Here is an 18,679-nt window from a genome sequence, read left to right as displayed (position 1 = left end):
GTCAGCTATTAGAAAACTACAAATAAATGACTATGTTATAGTTCTGAATAGAAGAAGATTAGTTCCATCTTGGTGAAAGGTGGTTGGAATTGGAGGCTTTCAGGAGGAGATGAGATTTGAGATGAACCTGAAAAGAAGAGCAGGTGATTAATAGTCAGAAATGAAGAGAAGCAGGTCATTCTAGCCAGAGAAATAGCATCTCCTTCTCAAAACTGGTTAGATATGTAAGAAAACTGACAGCAGTTTTATTTATTTGGATTATAATCAATAACATGAAATGAGGTTGGAAAGATGTTAGGGCTATATTCTGAATGACTTCAAATAACAAAGTAAGGAATTTTGGATCTCAGTAGATGCTAAGGGGCCATTAGCATTTATGAACAGAAGAAAGTCGTGATCAAAATTATGCTCCATAAACATAAATCCTTTGACCTCGATATTATTGGAAGAAGAAGAGAATTGATGTAGCAAGAAAACATAAATGGATATTATGAAAATCTAATTCACTTTCATTTATCAAACAGTTATTAAAGGTCCACTGACTGGCTCAGGCAAAAATTAGTGAACACCTAAATTAGACCATTCAAGGGGGAGGGTGACAAGTGACATACATGACATTTCTATTAAGGAACAATTTGAAAAATTCTTTGTTGAGTACTACTAATAAAAATTTATGGCAGCATATGAATTAAGAATGTATTCAGCTGCCATAAACAGGAACTGCAACTAATAGTAGCCTAAACACATAGGAGTTTATTTTTTCTCACATAATACAAAGACCATAGGTAGATATTACCAATGTTGGCTCAGCTTCTGAAAAAAATTGTCACACCCAGGATTTTTAACTCTCCTGCAACATTTTTAGGCTGTTGGCTTCTACCCTTTGCTATGATACTTCATGATCACAAACTATCTGTGACGTTTTCAACCCAGATCCCCGATCAAGGAAGGTAGAGGAAAGGGCAGTGCCAGGCAATTCCATGAGTTTTTTACAAGAAGGTAAAAGCTTTCTCAGGAAATCTCCCTCTAAGTTTTCAATGGCTGTGACTGGATCACATGTGTAACCCCAGCTGAAATGGAGACTTTGAAAGTGGAGAATGAGAACAGGATATACATGATTCACAGGGCCGGACACACTTTCATATGAAAATCCACACCACCAAATTATGATCTCACAAGCAACAAAAGCAAAAATTAATAAGTGAGACTACATCAAACTGAAAAGCTTCTGCAAAGACACATTCAACAAAAAGACAAGGATACCTATACAATAAGAGAAAATATTTGCGAATCATATACATGATAAAGAGGGAATATCCAAAATATATAAAGAACTGCCACAACTTAAATGCAAAAGAGCTAACAATTGTATTAAACAAATGGACTGAGGAACTCAATAGACATTTTTTTTTCCAAAAATGCATAAAATGGTTAACAGGTACATGAAAAGGTGCTCAACCTCACTTAATCATGAGAGAAAAATCAAAACCAAGATAAATTTCAGATTGTTATAAAGCTGTAGTGGTAAAAATAGTATGTTATTGGCATAAAAAGAGGTATGTAGAGAGCCCAGGGAGCCATAGGGAGCCCAGAAATAAACCCATGAATATATGGTCAATTAATTGATAAGAATGGAGTCAGGAGTATGAAATGAGGAAAAGATAGTCTCTTCAATAAATGGTATTGGAAAAACTGGATTATCACATTCAAAAGAATGAAACTGTACCTATTTCTTATGCCACACATGCAAATCAAGTCAAAATGGATTAAAGACTAGATTTAAGAATGGGAACTGTAAAACTAGAAGAAAATGGAATAATTGACATTGGTCTTGGCAATGATTTTCTGGATTTCACAACAAAAGCAAAAATAAACAAGCGGGACTAAAAAGCTTTTGTTCAGCAAAGGAAACTATCAACAAAATGAAAGGCAACCTATAGAATGAGAGAGAATATCTGCAAACTACAAAGTAGTTAGTTAATCTCCAAAATATATAAGGAACTAATACATATCAATAGCAAACAACAGCAAAACAAAAACAAAAAAAACAAAAGCAAAAAAGCCCCCACAGAATCCAATTTAAAAATGGGCAAAGATATGAATAGACATTTTTCCATAAAAGACATACAAATGGGTAACTGGGACATGAAAAGGTGCTCAACATCACTGATCATCAAGGAAATGCAAATAAAAACCACAATGGGTTATCACCTCACACCTATTAGAAGGGCTATTATCAAAAAGACAAAAGGTAACATGTTGGTGGGTGACGATATAGAGAACACTGTTGGTGGGAATTTCAACTGGTACAGCTACTATTGAAAACAGTGTGGAAGTTCCTCAAAAAATTAAAAATAGAATTACCATTGGATAAGCAATCCCACTTCTGGAAATGTATCCAAAGGAAATGATAACAGGATCTTGAAGATATATCTATACTCTGATAGTCACTGCAGCATTGTTCATTAGCGAAGATATGGACAACAAAAGTATATGTCAATGGATGAGTGGATAAAGAAAATGTGGTGTGTGTGTGTATGTGTGTGCACAATGGAATATTATTCAGCCATGAGAAAGAAGGAAATCCTGCCATTTGCTACAATATGGATGAGCCTGGAGATTATTATGCTAAGTGAAGTAAATCAGAGAAATACAAGTACTGTTTGATGTCACTTGTATGTGGAATGTTAAAGAGCCAAACTCGTAGTAACAGAATAGTGTGGTAGTTACCAGGGGCTGGAGGTTGAGGGTAATAGGGAGATGTTGGTCAAAAGGTACAAACTTTGGCTATAAAATAAACAAGTTCTGGGAATCGAGTGTATACCATGGTGATTATAGCTAATAATATTGTATTACATACTTGACAATTGCTTAGAGGGTAAATCTTTAATGTTTTCACCACAAAAGAAAAAATGGTAGTTGTGTGATGTGACGGAGGTGTTTGTTAATTCTATGGTGATAATCATTTTGTAATATATATGTGCATCAGATGAACATAGACACCTTAGACAATGTTCTGTGTCAATTATATCTCAATAAAGCTGGGAAGAAATTATGATCCTGTTATCAGGAAGAAAGTAGAAAACTGATAATATTCCTAAAACAATTTTTCACAGACACCCCTCCACCCACACACACATATATGAAAATATGGTGCTTGTTCTTAAAGAATATATATGATAGATGTGGGAATATTGTATGTGCCCATAAGAAATGACTACATTTAATATGCACTTGAGAATTTCTGTCTAATGTATGGGATATATTTTCCATTTGCATATTTTAAATTAACTTGGCCATTCTTTGCTTCTTCCACAAATTGTCTTTGATCACATGCAATGCAAATTTTAATATAAAAATTGAGAGCAGAATCATTAAAGAAAATAGAAAAAAGAAGAGAAATAGATGTGATCTGATGAGATAATGATGTGGTATGCATTCAGCCTTTCATGGCAACTTAGCTGAAAATAGAGTTAGTGAGAGATTTCTCATTATTTGACTTTTTTTTAAGTAAACAGTTTTATTTTAAAAAAGAAAAAAAAACTTTCTGTCATGGAAAACATGAAGGATTAATAGAACTTTTTAGACTTTATCTGAGAAATATTAATAGCAGGAAGCTAAGATAAGTTATGACCTTAATAAGAGTGGCTTCCTATAGACTAAGTTTTCAGGTATATTAATTTCCCATTCTTTCCCTCAGGCTTCATTATCTGGACCTGATCATTTTACATTTATTTTAATGGCCTTAAGATTTTAAAATGGCTACATCTTTAATTGCCATGTTTCTGAGATTTCATGAGTGAATTTTTTTCCTTGAAGTAGGGACTAGGTTCCCTCGTTCCCTGCTATATATATTTTTGTACGTGGAAGGCAGTCAATAAATATTTATTGAATAAATAGGTAGGTGAGATCAAAACAAGAATAAGGAATATTGTGCTTTTTCCCCAGCAGTGATTCTAAAAGTTACATTAACATTCCGCATAGAGAAAGTTTTGCTATTAACCCTAAATGTTACAGTCACAACATTCCATCTTAAATGGTTTATGCCTCTTTTTTATCTGATATTCCAAAGTATCCAGCATTGTATCTGCTACATTGGGTCATTCAGTGAATAACTGACATTATCCTGGACAGAGACATTCCTGAGAAGAGTTAAAACAATATTAAACTGGTACATTATTTCTGATTCTTTCAGTGTCAAGAAAGAGTTTCTTGAACTAGAGAAATAAAAAGTTAACATATCTATTACACTACTCTTCCTAAGTATTAGATGCTCCAGGCAGCCTTTAGAAAATGCTGGATCACAGCTCATTCATAGTTCTTTACTGATAGTGCCTAACTGCTGTATCATCGGTTATAAAGGGATTCATGTGCTTCAGAAACAAGAGGAACAGGAAGTTGCATTTTATTGTCACTGTTGAGGAGACCGACTGTCATTCTAGTTCAGACAGATGGCATTTCCCCCTTCTTCGCAGAGCCCACAAGGATATTTGCAATCAGGCCAAGAGTTTTTCCACAAAAATTAATTTGAACGGCGTTTTGAATTTGCTAAAGTATTTGGAAAATAAATCATAACCCCAGATTTATATACAACATTTTATGGAGAAGACCATTTGGCATGAACAACTGTAGTAGTAGGTGGTCACTACTCAACTGCTTTGACCATGTGAGAGCCCAACTGTGGTGCCTCAATAGCATAACTGTACGTATATAAGTTTTATACACTTCTCAGTGTATTGTATTATACTCTAAATATATTTCACCAAAAATTATTTTAAATGGAGTGGGAGAGAAAGTTGTGGTTAATGGAAAGAAAATTGCTAGCTATAATTCTGAAATTTTGAACCCAGATAGAACAACAACTATGCTTTTCACAGAAAAAAGGAAAGAAAGCAAAGTGTAATTCATTTCATGAGTGCTAATCCACAATGCAATATGGAATTCTTGATCAGGAATTGTTTGAAACCTGAATTAAATAGAAGTGGAATAATGTGTGTACCAGCTCTTAAGCAAAACATTTAATGAAAAGTCATCATCAAGACAGAGTTCTGTGGAGCCTGGGGAAATACACAGTCATTTCACCTAATCCTGATTGTCTCAGTTTGGTCCTGCTTTACTCTTTATCTCCCACTCATTTCCTGTCTTTATTCACCATCATCCTTCTGGCTTTATACTCCATTTCCATTCCTGAATTTGTATCCCTGTACCTGACAGCCAATTTCACATTTATGTCTTTCCAAACCTTGTCTCAACATGACATTCTTCTTATGAGTGTCTGATCCAGTCCATCCAAGGGGGATTTGGACAGGTAATATCTCTTACCTTTTAGGAAGAAGAAAGTATAGTGTTTAATAATACCTTTATGAGTAGGACATACTTATTCGAAAATAACACTTTATTAGAGTAATAAACAATACATTTAATCATGCTCTACTTTTTATGTGCATATGCCTAATAGTAAGATTACTTAGAGTACTAGCTATGAATCATAGCGCCCCTGTGGTACTCCAGAATGCACCAAGAAAGAGAGTGGAAAGTGCTTTAGAAATAATACAAATTATATTTGCTAATATCCCTTGAACACTTGTCATGTGTCAGGCACTGTCTGGACATCTTGTAGCAAGTGTTAAAACAGTAAAGATATCTGGAACATTGCATTTCTGATTGGTCCCTAGTCTCAAAATGATGAATATAGGATTGGGAATTGAATAATGATTAATTGACACACCTCAACATTATAAAACATTTCTAAAAGTTGAGGTTTCATCATGTGGTGGTTTGACTTTTTCTATCTACCTTGGATAACATTTGTAGGAGTAAAAGGATTTTTTTCTCCTTTTATTTTTGTTAATGTTTTATTTATTTTTGAGAGACAGACAGAGACAAAGTGCGAGTAGGGTAGAGGTCAAGAGAGAGGGAGACACAGAATCCGAAGCAAGCTCCAGGCTCTGAGCCATCAGCACAGAGCCCTACACAGGGCTCAAAACCTCAAAATATGAGATCATGACCTGAGCTGAAGTAGGACATCCAACCAACTGAGCCACCCAGGTGCCCCAGAAGAAAAGGATTTTCACCTGAATTTCCTAATGAGGAGGTAGTACTTGGTAGCACTCAGAGTGGCTCTTTCAAGTGGTCAAGATAATATAAAACTCTCAAAACAGGTTAAATAGTAAAGGACCAGTTTGAATGCCTTTTATATTCCAGTGCTTTTTCAAAGCCTTCTCCCCTCAGGTGATACATCCTTTCTCTATTCTTCTTCTAGAAACTTCTGCACATTCCTTGATACCTGGCAGCCATTCTATCTCCATTCTATCTCCATTAGAATGCCTAATAAGCACCTTAAACTTAACACATCCAAAATTGAACTCACCCCTCTGGTTCTAGAGTGAGTGTTACTCTGATCTTGCCTAACATATCTTAAAAGCAAGCCCCAATAGGGTCTTCCATTTTTTAAAGTAACTTAAATACATCCCAGGCAAAAAAGAAAAAGCTGAAGAGTATGCCTGAAAGTATAAAATATCCAGGCCCAATAAAGTAAAGTTTGTAATGCCTGGCATCCAATAAAAATGACCAGGGTTACAAGTAGCAGGAAAATAGAAAACATAATGATGGAAATAATCAGTCAAAACCAACTCAGAACTTTGAGAGGTGTTAGAATTGGTAGACAAGGCTTTAAAACAGTACTATAATTGTATCTCATGTATTCCAAAAATTAGAGATATAGAAGATCCTTAAAAACCCAAACTTGTAGAAATGAAATTACAATGTGTGAGATATACATGGGGTGGAATTAACAGAAGACTCTACATGGTAGAAGGGAAGAATAGTAAATTTGAAGCTGAAGCACTGAAGATAATTGAAAAACACAGAAAATAGACAGAAAAAAATGAACAGACATGAGTGGCTGTAGGACAATGTCACAGGCCTAATATGTATAGAATAGGATCCCCCACGTAAATGAAAGAGAGCAGAACATACTTGAATAATGCCGTAGACAGAATTCTAGCATAGTTCCAAGATTTCCCAACACCTGCTGAGCCCACTCTAAATAAGCCTTGGGGAAATGGATATGGTGGATTTTATTCTTTTGATTAGGTTATAAGACATAATTAACCTTAAAAATGAGGTGATTACTCAGGTGGTCCTTGACCTAATCACATGAGTTTTTTGAAAGAGAGCTTTTTCGAGCTGCAGAAGAGAAAGTTAGAGATTTGAAGCACAAGATCTAACCAATCACTGCTGGCTTAAAGATGGAGCCGCCATGTGCATGGAATACAGGGAGCCTCTAGGAGCTGAAAGCATTCCCTGGCTGACGTCCAGCAAATAAATGAGAACTCAGTCCTAAAACCACAAGGAACTAAATTCTGCCAACAAAAAGAATGATTTTGGAAGAAGATTTTGTACCCAGAGCCCCCAGAGGGGAACTCAGGCCAATAATTTAACTTCAAGGATGTGGAGGAATTGGAACTCTCATACGCTTCTCGTGGGAATGTGAAATGATATGAGCACTTTGAACACAGTATTCCAACTTATTAAAAAGTGGTCACCTATCATATGACCCAGTCATTCTATTCCTAATTATTTAATTGTTTACCCAACATAACTGAAAGATTTGGTATGTTCTGGAAGGTTTATTTATACAGTAGCCCCCATCCACAGGGCATGTGTTTGAAGACCCCCAGTGAATACCTGAAACCATGGATCATACTAAACTCTATATATATTATGTTAAAAAACATACTCTTATTCAAGCATACTTATGATAAAGTTTAGCTTATAAATTAGGCACATTTAGAGATGAACAACAATTATAAAATAGAGTATTTCATAACAGTATACCATAATGAAAGTTATGTGAATGTACTCTCTCTCCCTCTCAATATCTTATTATATTTACTCTTCTTCTTGAGATGGTATGAGATGATAAAATGTCTAAGCGATGAGATGAAGTGAGGTAAATGATGTAGGTATTGTGATGCAGCATTAAGCTACTATTGACCTTTCGACCCTATGTCAGAAGGAGGATCACCTATTTCCAGACTACAGTTGACTGAGGGTAACTGAAACTGTGCAAAGCAAAACCATGTATAAAGGAGAACTATAGTAATAGTCATAAACTATAAACAGTGCAAAATCCCATCAATTAGTGAGTAGATAAATAAATACAAATACCCTTCTATCTATAGAGTGCAGGACTACTCACAATAAAAAATAAGGAATTGTTGATATATGCTACAGCAAGGGTCACTCTCAAAACAATTATGCTATATGAAAGAAGCCTGATACATATAAAAGTGTATATAATTCCATTTATGTAAAACTCAAGAAAATTAAATTCTCATCTATAATGACAGAAAGCTGATCAATGACTACATAGGAATGGGGGTAGAACAGGTACTAGTGGAAGGAAGTAGTTTACAAATGTGCATATGAAAACTTGGAAATGATGGATATATTTATTATCTAGATTGTGATGATAGGTTAATGGGTGTTGACATAATATTAAAATATATAAAATTTTGAACTTTATGTGCGGCTTGTTGTCTTCAGTTATACCCCAATAAAGTGGTTTTTCACTAAAGTATAATTAACATAGGGTATTATGTTAGTTTCATGTGTATAATATAATGATTCAACAATTCAACATTACTCCTCAGAACCTGTAATCGTAAACTAGGCCTGTGTAAAGGTGTGCTTGGAGTACTCAGAATAGGGGGATGACCATGAGGTTTTAATTTTTTTTCCCCCTGGGACATAAAATGTCTTCAAAATTTGAGGACATTTTTTATATTATAAGGTAATAAACACCTATGTTATAAAGTACAAAATGCCCATGATTTTATCCAAAAAATATGAGATATCAAAGAAATACTGAGATTATTTTAGATTGTCTCTTCTATTTACGGGACTTCACCAATTCCCCCTCTGTCTTTAGAGGAGAATTCTTTTTAAATTTTTTTTTTAATTTTTTTAATGTGTATTTATTTTTGAGAGAGAGAGAGTGCGTGCAAGCGGGGGAGGGGAAGAGAGAGAGGGAGACACAGAATCTGAAGCAGGCTCCAGGCTCTTGAGCTGTCAGCACAGACTCAGGAACCATGAGATGGTAACCTGAGCTGAAGTCAGAAAGCTTAACTGACTGAGCCACCTGGGCGCCCCTAGAGGAGAGTTTAATAGAAGAATTCATATTAATATCTTACAGAGGTATTGAAGGGAAGTACAAATATACTTTTGTTAAAAATGTACTCACGGAGTTGTGTTTGAAAACATCTGTTCAGTTCAGCTATTTTTTTTTTATAATAGTCCCCAAGGAGAAAATTAAACAATATCACACTTAAAACAAAATGTTCTTTTCTTCCTCCTCTTCCTTCTCTGCCTCTTCCTCCTCTTCTTCCTCCTCCCTTTTTCTTTCCTTTAAATGTGTAATCAGGGGCGCCTGGGTGGCGCAGTCGGTTAAGCGTCCGACTTCAGCCAGGTCACGATCTCACGGTCCGTGAGTTCGAGCCCCGCGTCGGGCTCTGGGCTGATGGCTCAGAGCCTGGAGCCTGTTTCCGATTCTTTGTCTCCCTCTCTCTCTGTCCCTCCCCCATTCATGCTCTGTCTCTCTCTGTCCCAAAAATAAAATAAACGTTGAAAAAAAAAAAAAAATTTAAAAAAAAAAAAAAAAAAAAAAAAAAAAAAATAAATAAATAAATGTGTAATCATGTTCCCAAAATTCTAAAGAAAATTTGGTGTCTCTTACAAATGGAGTAAGGGACAAAGAGAGGATGTAATTTCAATATATGTATATAAGAATTTTAAATTACCAATATACTTTTAGCAGACTTCCAACCTGCTGGGACTTCACTGATATATATCAGTGGGTAAAAAGAGGACACCAAGACTTGGTGAAGCCAGAAGAGACAAGAGGTTGACTACTAAGGTGGGGTTATCAATGGTACCATGTGGTACTCTGGGCCTGAATTGGACTGGCATCAGCCTTCTATTGACTTCAGGTATATATTGGTTGAAGAAATGAAAGACAGTTTTCATCCTTTGGGGAGTTGGAAATATCATGAGTGTCAGTCAATCATGTTGGAGTTGAGAACATAGTTTCATTGAGCAGCAATAAACTGAAGCTGAAACCCACCAAGAAGACCGAGCTAATACAGGCAAACATTGTGGCTCTAGAGGCCCCTGAATTCTCATCATCTCACCCATCCAGAGGGTCTATTGCAGCAAAAGTCATTCTCAAGTTTACTGACTTCGAGGCTGAAATCTTCTGTCTTCATCTGCATTTACTAAAACAATTTCGCCTAAGCTTGGCCTCTGAATGAAGTCATCATGACAAGAAGTGTAATGACTACCATTGGCTGGCAAATTGAAGAATAAAAATATAGGAGAAAAGGAGAGATTCTTCTACCAATCAGTTATTCTTGAGTCTTCAGTTATCCTTTTCTCGGGAAAAAAAGGCAGAAAATCTAGAAAAGGGAAACACTGAGAAAAGCCATAAATATTTCAAGAAAACACATTTCTTAGCATCACAATTCAAAAGAATGATGTACCATTTTGTCACTTTTTCTTGAAAGAGACCGTTAATGAAATTAATATAATTGAACATAATTGAGAGCTGACGCTGAAGACTTAGTCATGAACTAGCCACTAGAAAGAGACAGGTTTAAATTGCAGATTACTTTTAAAGCTATTAACCACCCCAAACTTAATAAAGTGAAATCTTCACACTGTTAAAGGGAGTAACAGATGTTGTTTTTAATGTTTAATGAAAAATATTTATCCGCTGTTATAATGAAATCCTGTTTCCCTGACCCTCTTTTATCTTCTAGTTATAATGTACTGTTATGTTACACTAAAACATTCTTTCGCAAGATGATTGGTACATCAGTTTTTGCAATTACTCAGGCTTAATCTTAAATAAATGTTATTTTTTGTGGAGCTTTCTATAATGCATATTTGAAGAACGAGAGCAAGTGTATGGAAATCTGTGAGAGTAAAATGGAGAAATGGCATTTTTTTTTCCTTCATCCAACATGGTAGATGAAGATCTGTAACCACCGAAAAGCCTGTCTAATTGGAGCAGCTTCAAGCTATGAGAGGGACTGAGTTGGCAACTGTGCCTTCTCTTGGATGATCTTTTCTTTTCCTTGGATTATTTAAAGAAGACTAATTTCTTAAAGCCCTAGGCAACAGGGTCACAAGCAGTAAGCAAAACTTGTATCAAGAGAATAATGATATTTCAGTGTTGGGGAAAAATACCGTCATAGCCAGGAAGAAAGCAATCAGAACTTAAACTGCAGCAATCTGGAAGCTTCTCCTCAGGACCTGTTCACAGCTGGTTCACTGTTTTAAGCAGCTTAAGGTGCCAAACAAGTGGCAGGTGGGAAGGTTTTGTAAAAAGCTCTGCATGACTTGAGTGACTGTAAATGTACAAGAGACAAATGCAGATGGAATGAACTCCCCTGAGATTAAAAAGGAAGGAAGGAAGGAAGGAAGGAAGGAAGGAAGAAAAGAAAAGAAAAGAAAAGAAAAGAAAAGAAAAGAAAAGAAAAGAAAAGAAATGTTGGTAATCACTTTGACCAAGAGGCAAAGCTGGTTTCTATCTATGCAGACCGGAAGTGAATAGTATTGTATGTTAGCTCATCAGCCAGTGTAGATAGAGCTCCTTCTAACTTGAAAATGGGTTACACCTTCTCAATTTTGTGTAATAACACAGAGAATACACTTTGATTTCACCTTCTAGTCTTAGAACTAGCTCCTAATCCTTTTATTTCCAGCTCCAAGAAAGAAAAATAGCAATCAGAAGGGAAAAAAAATGAGAGAAAAGCATAAAACATCAATTTAGTCTCCCTGAAACATCTGCTCCCATAAGAAAGGGACACTTTTCCTTCTTTTAGATAGATCCTGACAGATTGAAATATTAAACAATCAAAGTTTGCTCCTATCAGTTATATTGTGATGAAGTGCCAAAAGTAATCTTGTCCTTGACCATAGATGAAAAGATCATTACCTTCTGAAGAACTGCAAAGATGACCTAGAAGGCTGTGTGGAATATAAAGATATTATAGTTAAAAACGGACTATGACTAACAATTCAATTCTACAAATATTTACAGAACATAGCATCTATTATAGGCCAAGAACTATGTCAGGTACTTCAGGGGGAAACACAAAGATGGCTAAAACTTAGCTCCTAATTCAAGGAAGCTTAAGGTTTAAAAGAAAGATGAGAACAAGCACACAAACTGTAATAGGCAGCAAAATACAAAAACAAACAAACAAACAAAAAGCTCCTTTAGAGTTGTTCAAAGATGTTTAGAAGAGGAACTCCAAAGTTTAGAGAGAGACCAGTTGGTCACTCACAATGGGTTTGATGGATTGAATTGGGCTCCCCCCAGGAAGGTCAAGGTTGGTGATCCAGGTTGGGAGAACAAATGAGCCAAAGTATGAAGATACTTAGAGATGCTGGTTGGGATGTAATATGTAAGAGTGGTTGACCAGAAAATTATTGTGTCATGTATTTCTTCTAGGTACCCATATTTGTGACTGGTGTGTTTATTTTAAACTTTTTCAAAGGAAGAATGACATATATAACCAAAAAAATGAACAAGCCATATAGCTGTGTGAAATTTCCCAGTTATTCTTCCTTGTAACCAGCACCCAGTCTGGTAAATGATATTACCAGCATCTAGAGGTGTCCTGCTCCCTAACCTCCTTCAGTCATACCCCCAGTGATGATCATTATCCTTAGTGTATCGTTGTATCACTAGAGATTAGTTGGTTTGGAACTTAATATAAATGAAATATTATACTATATACCTGTGTTTGGATTCTTTTTACTCAACCTTCTCCTTTTTGTTCTATGTAACTGTAGTTTGTTCTGTTTTATTACTGATTAGTATTCAGTTATACGGAGTTGTAGGGAAGATCTCCTGTCGATGTTACACTTGAGCCTGTGAGGCTTTTGTTTGTTTTTAATCTCAACTTTTCAATCAGATAAGTGGACTGAAAAAAAACTCAGTTTAAAAATGGGTAAACAAATGCAGTCACTGATTAACTTCAATATGTACGCAATCAAGTATTTACTATATTCAAATATGAATATTGATCAGTAATTTTCGTGATTAGAGATGAGTATCAATTCCAATGAGAAGACTGGGGGCTGAATTGGGTCACTTCTTTGTTCTCTTTGATTGCTTCTACTTTGTTTCCTATACTGGCCTGCATTGGCTTTTCTTTGAGTCCTGTGCTATTGACTGTAATTGGTGGAGTCCTTGAATGTACTATATGTGTTATATTCCAGTGCAAGAGTCTTTTGCCCAAACCTAAAAGCAATGGGACTTCTATTGACTGTGTCATGTAAAAAAAATTTCTTGCACTTGTTTTGTTTCCCAATTCTAGAATAAGTCTGTTGAAAACTCTTACTTTCTCCAATGAAAGGAAGTGTTATCTTCCTCTTGAGGAAGCTCTGTGTTTTGAGCAGGAAAAACTAACTTTCAGGGCTGCCATCTGGAAGGTTTCCCACTCAGGAAACTTATACAAATTCTCTCTCTATTGTCCTCAAAAGGATCGTCCATCCCTGGATCTGTGGCTCTCACCGTGTCTTACGTGGGTAATGTTTATCTGGGGGAAAATAGCAGTTCTTAGGATCAGAGGCAGAACTTCCCATCCCAGTTACCAATTCTGATCATTACCTCCTTCTATCCCTGATATCTGCTTCTATATGCTTTTGAGGGGAGTGAAAAGGAAGAACCAAGAAAATGGTAAAGGAAGACGATGGTGCTTTCGCAGTGCATTGTGTATACGTTCAGAAATTCAGTAAGACTGAAAGACTGCTAGGCACGGTACTCCGTGGGAGCTCCAAATACTGCTTCTCCCTGTAGACTGAGTTGTGTTTTGTTTTGTTTTGTTTTGTTTTGTTTTTGTTTTTGTTTTTGTTTTTTGTTAAGAGAACAAAAAAAGTGAAAGCAGTGGGAGAAACTTACCCATTTTAACCTTTCTTGCTATTGTGAAGCTATGAATTTCTGGGAAGCATTAAAGTTCATTTCCTTTAATCCATTCAAGCTACAATTCCATTGTATGTAAACACACTCACTGGATTCTATGACTACTGTATAGAAAGATGTATTAATCACTTGGGTGGGACTTTTAGGTGGTTTGGAACTTACATAGCACCAACAACATCTTCATGAGGATATGGATGCTTCATGAGGACAAACATCTTAAGAAGAGATGGCATTATAATTTTCAAGACGTGGCAGGATTTTTTTTTAAATTAAATTTGATTGTAATATTCAGTTTATTACAGAAAAGCACTTCCGCTGAGTAAACTATCTCACATAATAACATTCGATATAATAATACCACTGTTATGGTATTTTTAAAACTATTTCTGAATGATAAAGGAAGTGTTGAATTTTAACATGAGAATTAGAATAGAATATTTATATATCTAGTATCAATTGAATGCCCATTACTGATCTACTTACTTTAATTCCACAAATGTTTATTGAGTGGTAGCTGACATTTGTCAAATGTGGAGAATATAGTTAATGAAATCAATTGTCCTACATTTCAAGGAGTTTATGGTATAACATAGGAGACAATGAACAGATAACGATCATTGTAAGATACATTTCATGATGGAACTATCTAGCACCTATGGGAAACCAGAGGAAAGAAGTTTTGATTGTTGTTTGTTTTTGTGAAACTTTTATATGTACAGTTTCCAATTCTTGAGCTGGATGGATTTGGAAGGCAGAATGAGTTTAAGAAAGTGGAAGTTGGGAGGCAAATGCGGTCCAGAGATAAACTTTATCTCCTTCATCTTTACAACACTCCTAACAGGCATTATTAACCATATTTCACAAAAGACATATATAAATCTTAGCACTGATTTCTGGCCACAGTCTGCTGTCTGTATAAGCCTGTTTACTCTTCTACTCTATAAAACCTGAGATGTTGGTCCATAAGTGACTTATTTTAATACTATTATTTTTCTTATATAATAATTCATGATTCCAAACCTCTTCAAATTAGTAACCTTATGTTAAAGTAACAGTAATGTTATCAAGTAAAGGGTACGCATCTTTATGCCCCTTTTCATATAGGGAAATGGCTTAGATTGATAAAGAAACTGGCCCAAAGTCACCCCTGATTGACAGAGTGAAATCTAATCCTAATTCCGTGTTGTATTATTTTTGTACATTCTCTATTTCCCTGTCTCATAGTTACTGTGATAAAATGGAGGATAACTATGGTATATTTATTTTTACAGGGAGCTTATGATCTTTTCTTTTAAAGCTGTAAATGATAAAATTTGAAAAAATAAACAGAGTTTTAACTGGAACAATTCAAAGAAGAATAAAGGGCATGCCCTGAAAAATGCTAGAATGCATGAAAAGATACAGGTGTCTTGGGAGGATAGCTAAAAAGATTACCACATAGGTTTCACTCTTGGAAGCAGGGAAACAATGTTTTCAAGCAGCTTCATGGGCCATTTGCTATATGCGGGCTGAACAAAGTAGGCTCCCGTGACTCCAAGAACCATAGATGCTGTTTGAGCCCTCATAGCACTGCTGTTAGTTGGTGCCTCTACCAGTTTAGGTAGGATTTAGACAGTAAATCATAACTGAGGGGAAAAAATAAAAAAATCCATGGGAGCTCATATTTAAAAGAGGGATACTTTAAGAGAGGATGTCATCACCTACCCAGATTTAATACACAGGACCACATTATATGCATGAGAAATAATTCCATATATTCTGCGGTCATGTCAGCTGTATCTGAGGGGTTACTCAGAGCACTATAAAGTTGGGTCAGTCACCTCTTAAGACTACAGTGAACAGGGAGAACTAATGAGTTGATCCAACAGATATTTAAAAACCATAGTTAAATTAGTTTAGCTGAGGTTATAATTCTCATTTTCATCATGGATTTTACTTTTCTCTGTAATGTAATTTTCTCTGATGTAATAATACTGAAAGACTTTAAATGATTTAAAACTCCATAATACTTTCATTCTTCATATCTCATTAATTCCTTAACATTATAATGATGACCAATCCATAAATGGAAACACAAAAACAGGCTACACTGATGGACTAGAACCCTTGCTTTTTGCTGAGATAAATCTGAAGACAGCATGTACTGAAGATACTTCAATAATTAAGGTCCAAGGAAAAGAAAATTTTGCAAAAATCAAATTTAGTGCTTCCTACATGGATGAGGTAATGATAACTTTGTAAAGCATGACACAGTCTTTTTCTCTCACATCAGCAATTTTTCTGGCATATCTTACAATTGTATTTTGTCATATGGGTGCCATATTATCTTTCTCTTAGAGACATGTACATACTATATGAGAAGATAGAAAAATAAAGTACAAAGGGGTCCTGTGTTTTTTGCTACAAAGTTATATTAAGTTTCCATATTGCAACTCCTATGGAACTCTAATTCCCAAATCTGATTGGGTATCAGAACAGTCTTAGAAATAGTCTGAATGCAACTTTGGGCTCCCCATCTTTTCCTACAGAATCAGAACACCAGTGTTGGTTTGCCCATGAATCTATATTTTCAATATTCTCTATGGTGATTCTCATGCACAGCTAGATTTGGGAAACACTGTGATAAAATACACAAACCAAATATTAAGTGTGAGTACATATTCGACCCTGAAAATATTTGTGAATATGTGTAAAGTTTCTTTTACGTTGCAAAGTATATAAAAGAATGATTTTACAGTAAGTACTCCCCAACATCAACATGACAGTTAAATGCTGCCCACTGTTATATACCTAGCATAGTGCCTCTCAGCTAGTTGTATTGGTTTTGGTCCTGGGTGACAGCATGAGTTTCCAAGTGCAAACATGATGAACGTTTCTACACTGTATTGAAATGGGGAGCAATGACTTCCAGGGGTGAATAGCATGTGTCATCAAGTCAGCAATAGTCCTAACAGCACCTTTCAAGAGTGTTTCACATATATACATATAATTATAGTAATCACCCTTGATTACGCTCTTAAAGTTTTTCTAGGTAGCCTTTCAAATATTTGCAAAATTATTTAATGTCATATTCCCCAAAGAACTATGAGATATATGTTATTAAATCTACTTTACAGCCTCGGAAACTGAGGATCCCACAGGGACGTCCAACTCTATTAACTATATGTTTAAACCAGCAAGATTATAAAACGCCCACATAAATGTTCTCACTGGATACATAACAATGATAACAGAATGTTGTCTTCATAAATATAGATAAAATTACCAAGAGCAAAATATATCAGACCCACCTTTCTTTCTACCAGAGTACAAGTGTTCCTTCCCCCACCTTCTCTCCCATGCCTCTGACATGCTAGGTTCAATGAGGGGAGCCTGCTGAGTTTGGGGCTGCATCAATCAGGAACTGTAGGGCCGGTGGGCATTAGAGACCTTCTATTAAGTTTTCTTATGAGTCACTAGTGAAGCATAGTAGTTTCCTGCCTCTGGCACTCTGTAGAAAAAAACAGAAACAACAGTCAATTTGACACTGTCACATAGATTAATCAAGAAAGGCATAACCTTTGTACCTTTGGCTGGTCTCTGATAAGGGGAAAAGGGCATTATGATAGATACTGGCAGGAATCACTTCAATCATCTTTAACAGTCCTGGGACATAAGGCAAGGGGCTTAAAACTTTCATTTAAAACATGTTTTTTTTTTCCTATTGAAGTTTCTGTAATTATTACCTGTGTTCCTTCTATCATGCTCTATTGTGAACAACTTCAAAGAAAAGAAGCAAGTTCTTTAGATCAAAGTAAAAAATTGACTGGAAGAAAATGGATCGTCTTTCTACTACACACACACACTCTCACATTCTGTTGTTATGGTAACATAAGATCTAAGAATGACACACCAAATAATATGGTACCAAGGCGCATTACTATCATCAAATGTCACAATAAATGTGCTTGGGCTTCTGAATATGACATACCAGGTTGTTTCCTGTTCTTCTCAGTTCTTTTACTTGAGGCCAAAGCAACTTACTCTAATGGGAACTAAATATCATCCATCATCCTTCTTAGTGGATGTTTCTTGCATGAAGAGATTCACTAACTCCACTAAAAAGATATGCAGCAGGATGAAAACTGAGCTAGTTCCTAAGGGAACAACTTCTTATCCTTTATAACCCATTACATCACATCTCTATGGCAGTATGCCCAACTGAGTGATTCATTTGTATATATATTATTTGTGTTGATGTGTATAACTTTGAATTGGCTAAATATGTGCAGACAACGTAAACCATATTTATGTGCTAGAGAGTGGATGGAATTTTGCCTTTTTTTGAATGCTACTGCATATTTATATGGTAGCTTTTTGTTTATATTTTCTCTAATATTCTTACGTATATTAATGTTTCATTCTTGATATTGACTCACACCTGTATGTATGCTTTGCCAATGGAAAGACCAACACTGGTGTTCTGCTTCACCAGAAGAAAGGGTGGGTCATAAGTCAACAGCAATCTTCTATAAAAGAATATTGGGAGATCACAAGAGTGAAAGGTCAGACATGTGGGAGATCTTAGAGATGATGGAAAAAGATCACACATCCCAAAGAAGCATGTGAAGTACCAAACTCTAAACCGTGAGACTGAAATTGGCTTCAGGGACTATTCCCACTTTCATGTAGGAGCAGAAGCAG

The 18,679-nt window shown here is 35.6% G+C and overlaps 2 long non-coding RNA genes across 2 annotated transcripts; both read right to left on the bottom strand.

Annotated features, from left to right (window-relative positions):
• LOC122205129 lies at window positions 1-9,347 on the bottom strand. The gene is made up of 3 exons (XR_006195908.1): window positions 9,248-9,347; window positions 5,243-5,322; window positions 1-127 (listed from the first exon to the last, which is right to left on the bottom strand). It is a non-coding gene; the product is annotated as an uncharacterized LOC122205129 (long non-coding RNA).
• A 351-nt stretch (window positions 9,348-9,698) lies between these two features.
• On the bottom strand, window positions 9,699-17,816 carry LOC122205128. Its single transcript, XR_006195907.1, has 3 exons — window positions 17,722-17,816; window positions 17,287-17,486; window positions 9,699-10,473 (listed from the first exon to the last, which is right to left on the bottom strand). It is a non-coding gene; the product is annotated as an uncharacterized LOC122205128 (long non-coding RNA).
• Window positions 17,817-18,679: the final 863 nt, after the last annotated feature.

This window comes from Panthera leo, chromosome D4, assembly GCF_018350215.1.
Source record: "Panthera leo isolate Ple1 chromosome D4, P.leo_Ple1_pat1.1, whole genome shotgun sequence".
NCBI classification, from domain to species: domain Eukaryota; kingdom Metazoa; phylum Chordata; class Mammalia; order Carnivora; family Felidae; genus Panthera; species Panthera leo.
Note: the sequence above shows the minus strand (reverse complement) of the source record. Positions and strands in the feature narration are given on the sequence as shown.